The following is a 6,000-nucleotide window of genomic DNA, read 5'->3' on the forward strand; positions in this document are numbered from 1 at the left end:
CCTATGCAGCCATTAATTAATTATGTATGTATGAGCTTCATATGGTTTCAGGCATTACTTCTGCAAGTTTTACCGTCGGTTTTTTCAACCAAAGGAGGAGTAAATAAAACACACTATATAAATCACCAGCACTTTGCTAAAGGGTTCATTTAGTTTTATTTTAAGATTAGCATCAACAGAAGCAATTTGGTACGTATATTGCAACAATACAACTCAACAAGTGTACACACAAAAAATATGTTGCACTGAATGAAACACTCAGTTGCTAAGCACCATATTCACAGCTACACAATATGTACTATGTCCTTACAAGTACCAAAATATCAACATCTAGAAATTCTATCACATAATATAATGATTTTTATGTACTCCGTGATGGAAACGATTTTAAACCTAAATGCTAAATGAAGTCAAGACCTCAGTGTGCATTGTGCCACAGAAATTGTAGCAGAATTCCATGTGTATAAGGTTCTTCTGCACAGATACCACTGGGCCTGTCTGAGTGTAATGAAACTGAGTGTATTTTAGGATAGATATCAATCATGCAATTTTCTTACAGGGTTTGTTACCATTCTTAAGCATGCATGTAGTCTGTAGTTATTTGGGACAGGTTTACGGTAGAAACTGAGGAAAATGGGATGGTTAGGTCAGCTGTTGCTCTGGACCCCAGTCACACACAATTTATCAGACAACAGGGTTACAAGTAATTATTGATTCAAAGTTTTCTGCAGCAACTTCTTAATTGATGGTCCATTTCAAAAGCCAGTTTTATGTATTGTCAATTACACCATTTCCACTAGGACGGGCTGAGTATATGACCTTGAATAAATCAAAAATTAAGGATTAACTTCTCCCTCACCTACATCAGTATACAGAAGATTGAATTAATTACCCTTTTAGATTAATTCTACTTGGTGTTTGTTCAAATGATGGACCCGGATCTGGGCCATACCCTCCAAATATACGGACCTGCCTCTCGGTTTATTTGCACTACCTTACTTTCCATTTTCTATTTTCTATTTATGATTTATAATTTAAATTTTTAATATTTACTATTGATTTGTACTCCAGGGACCGGGAAGTGCAGAATCAAATATCGCTGTGATGATTGTACGTTCTAGTATCAATTGTTTGGCGACAATAAAGTATAAAGTATAACTGAAATATTTAATACCATGAATTAAATTAAGGTCACTCCCATAACTTAACAAAGTTTTTAAATGAAAACTATCAATCCTCCAAATATTGTAATGGAGACTGCATTTGATTTATTTCATCCTTATATGCTTCACACTGTAATGATATACAATATGTTCAACTGTTTCATAATTATGACAAAACTTACACAACCCAGAATGATGTTTTCCAAAAAGATATAAGGAATAGTCAAGCATGGTATGCCCAGTTCTAAGTCGTGTCAAAATAATTCCTCCCCTTCTTGTTTCACACCTTTCTCGTATAAACCCGACAGTTTTATGTATTCTGAAAAGGTGTCTCCCTTTATGTCCTCAATATCTTTTTTGCCAACAACCTTTTTATTGACCCTCAGCTTTTAAATGAATGCTTAGCAATTACAACCAATCCCACCTTCACTTCACCGATGATTGACTGCCATTTCCTAGTTTGGTATGCGATACCTATATTTACATTGACATTAGAATCCATCTGATGTTCCTTCCTACGTATGGTTAATTGGCCTAACTGTCCTTGAGTAATACTAATTGCCCTCTGGCATTGAACTAGCCTATTAGCTTAATGTTGTTAACTTCGATGTTTCATATCACCATATGTGCTACTGCAGTTGTGGCACAGAAAAGCAAGTAGCTACCTGGCAACATTGCAATGCCATAAGGGATTAACAGGAGCAAAACCCAGGTTTCACTCTTACTCAAGTGTTCATTCTAACTTGGAATGTAAAGAAAAAAGCATGAAATAAAATGCCTTATCTGACATATTGCCCTTTCTCTTCTGATATAGAAAACAGAAAAATAGAAAATTGCTGCTTCTCAGCTGGTGAATAGGCATTAAATGTGATTCTGCATTGCACATTGTCGCATATTATGGTTACACAGGCACAAGGAACATACAAATTAAGAGTGGGGGTGTGTAGGCTTCTCAGTTCCTCAAATCTACTCCATCATTTAATAAGATCATGGTTGATTTGATTGCAAGCTCAGTTCTGCACTCCTGTTTACCCATGGTAACCTTTCACCCATTTGCCTATCAACAGTCTGTCTGCCTTTTAAAAAAATCATTAAAAGCCTTTGAGGGAGAATTTCTTAACAAAACAAAGTAAGTAGTTTATTACTCTAACAACCCAATTCTTAGGGAAATGCAAGTAGATGTAAAATCAAACAAAAACAAAAAAAAAATCTTCAAATTTTAGGTAATGATGAAACTTATTGTATTTTTTTACCTCTCAAAATTCTAATGACATGCTTAGAAAAATGCAAGCATCCTTACTTAGTCTGAAATTTTGTCCAGCAAAGTTAAGTCTCAATTTGAAAAGGAAGTGAAGTCAAAAGAATTTACAGCTGGAATGATACCTGATGCTTATAGGAAAAAATATTGGTGTTGAATGAAGACATGATTTATAAAACAAGTTCAGTCTTGCCTTTACTCATACCAAATGGTGGAGCAAAGATCTTTGTAACTATTCAATGGCCATAGTTTCTAAATTATTGGTGTAACAATATAAGAAACAAGAGCAAAATTAGTCCAGTCAATGTCTCAAATCTGGAAGTAAGGAAGCAACACCAATACAGCCGTCAGTATATCAGAAAAAGATTTGGGGAATGGTACCAGAGAAGGTTTGGAATACAGCCAATAAAAACACCAGCAATTTTTGCTCCATGGTTATGACTGATTCAGTCTTGGTCTTAACTCACACTCTAGAATTTTCCCCATACCTCTTGACTCCCAGTTTATTAAAACATCTGTCAATCTGCCACTTGAATATGTTCAATCCGCTTGTCTCCATGGCTTCCCAGGCTAGAGAATCCCAAAGAATTCTAACTCTCCGAGAAAATAAATTCCTCTTCATCATTGTGCTCAATCAGCCATCCCTTATTCTGAAATTGGGCCCCCTAGATTTTGATATTGCCAATGCAGGAAATAGTTACTCAGAAACCACTCTGTCAATCTCATGTTTCAATTAAATCCACTTTTCTTCTAAACTTCAATAAGTATAGGCTAACATGCTCAATTTTTTTTCTTCGGACACTAACCCCTTAATCCCTGAAATCAATCTAATGAACCTTCTTGAACTGTCCCCGAGTGCAAGTACAACCATGTTAAATATGGAGACCAAAATTGGATGCACCGTTCCAGGTGAGGTTTCAACAGGACCCAGTAACATTGCATCGAAACTTCATACTATTCTTTGCAATGAAGTTCAACTTTCATTTAGCCTTCTTTTGGCATTCTATTCTCTGCTCTACCTGACTACTTAATATCTGTGTTTTTTTTTTGCACTTAAAGCTTTAGATGCCTATGTACTGTAACATTTGTGGATCACTCCATTTAAATGGAAGTTTACATTTTCATTCTTCCTTCCAAAGTGGATAAATTATCATTTCCTAAACTATACTCTGTCTGTCAATTTCTTGCCTTATCACTTTATCCATCTGTTTTCCTTTGCAGCTCCTCACAGTTTGCTAACCCGCTTATTTTTGTGGCATATCTTGCATGTTTACAATTTACATTAATGACCTGGAAGAAGGAACAAAATATAAGGTTTCTAAATTGGCCAGTGATTCAAAAATAGTTGCATCAGCATCTGGTAATGTGACATTGTGATTCTGCAATGGGATATACTGTAGATACTTTGCGTGATTGGGAAAAATTCTGGCAAATGAAGTTTAATGAGGGGAAGTGTGAGATGATCTACTTTAGTAGGAGGAATCAAAAGGCAAGGTATTTTCTAAATGGAGAGAGACTGCAAGTGAGTGAATTCAGAGGGATCTGCAATTTCTCATGTATGAATCACAAGAATTTAGCAGGACAGATAGTTAAATATGTAGTATTTAAAGTGAAGACAGGAATATCTGAATGATCAAGAAAGTGAGATTTATGAGGAACTCACACAGAAGAGTTGAGGAGAGAACAGGTCTGCCATTATCATATAGAATGGCTGGACAGGTTTAAGAGGTCTGATGACCTATGTCTGTTCCTATATTCTTGTGTCCTTGTGCAGCATGAGCAAGTTTCCCAGCACTACTCTTGGACCTTCATCAATTCATTAATTTCTCAGTTATTTGTGACATCTTACAGTTCAAAGAAACAACTAGAATCAGCTTGTCTGGAGCCAAGGATGGGAGCCCTGCAGAGAAGTAGCAGAGCAGACAGTACAATACAAAAGACAGGGAGCATAAAGGCAATTAGTCAAGCTTTAATGGTTTTCCTTTTTGTTTGAATGTATATTTATGTAAAGCAGTTTGATGCATTTGGTTTTGACTGTAAGATCATAAGACATAGAAGCAGAATTTCACCATTTGGTCCATCGAGTCTGCATCTGGCATTCCAGCATGGTTGACTTATTATCCCTCTCAACCCCACTCTGCTGCCTTTCCCCATAACCTTTGATGCCTTTACCAATCTAGAACCTAGCACCCTCCACTTTAAATACACCTAACGACCCAGCCATCTGTGGCAATGAATTCCATATAAAGAAATCCCTCCTCATCTCCATTCTAAAGGTATGTCCTTGTATTCTGAGGATGTGTCCTCAGGTCCTAGACTCCTGCACCATAGAAACATCCTTTCCGTATCCACTCTAACTAGACCTTTCAACATTTAGAAGAAATTATGCAGGATGCTGGAAAACCAGAGTATCCCACACAAAACGTTGGAGAAACTCAGCAGGTTGGGTAGTATTTATGTAAAAGAGCAAAAGAGTTGATGTTTTGGGCCAAGACCCTTCATCATGACCCTTTTTAATATTTGATAGATTTCAATGAGGTCCCCCTTTTCTTCTATACTCCAGGAAGTATTTCCTGGATCATTCTCGTGAACTTTCTCTAGACACTCTCCAATGCCAGCACACCCTTTCTTATATAAGGGGCCCAAAACTGCTCACAGTACTCCAAGAGCAGTCTGACCAATGCCTTATAAAGATTCAGCATTTCATGCTTGATTTTATATTCTAGTTCCCTTGAAATGAATGCTCACATTGAATTTGCCTTCCTTACCACTGACTCAACATGTAAGTTAACCTTTAGAGAATCCTGCACCATGGCTCCCAAGTCACTTCGCACCTCTGATTTCTGAATTTTCTCCCCATTTAGAAAATAGTCTATGCCTGTATTCCTTCAACCAAAATGCATGCCTATATACTTCCTGACACTGTATTCCATCTGCCACCTCTTTGTCCATTCTCCTCATCTGTCTAAGTCCTTCTGCAGACTCCCTGCTACTTCAACACTTCTTGCCTCTCCACCTATCTTTGTAACATCCCCAAACTTGACCACAAAGCCATCAATTCCTTAACTGTTGTGAAGCAGTCATAACACAGACTCATGCAGAACATCACTAGTCACTGACAGCCACCCAGAAAAAGCCCCCATTATTCCCATTCTTTGCTTTCTGCCAGTCGGCCAATCTTCATTCATGCTAGCACCTTTCCTGTCATCATCATCATCATCAGGTGCCGTGCCCAGTTTGAGCTTTGACTGCCATGGCCCACACACTCCTGTTTCAGGTCAAGTGGATCAATTCATTGATATTCATTTCCAGTTCTCTGGCTGCTCTCTCCATTATCATTTGCCTTTGCCCTCCTCTTGCTTTCTTCCCTTCAATCTTTTCCATAATTACTGTGCATTCTAACTCCTCTTCCCTAATCACATGTCCAATGAAGTTACATTGCCTTTTCATGATCTCGTACATTATTTCTCTTTTGTGTTTGCTCTGTTCATGACATCCTCATTAGATATTCGTTTCGTCCATGATATTCTCTGCATCCTCCTCAAAAACCACATCTCTGCAGCTACAATTCGTTTCCTC

The sequence above is a fragment of the Mobula birostris genome, chromosome 1 (genome assembly GCF_030028105.1).
Source record: "Mobula birostris isolate sMobBir1 chromosome 1, sMobBir1.hap1, whole genome shotgun sequence".
In the NCBI taxonomy this organism is placed as follows: Eukaryota; Metazoa; Chordata; class Chondrichthyes; order Myliobatiformes; family Myliobatidae; genus Mobula; species Mobula birostris.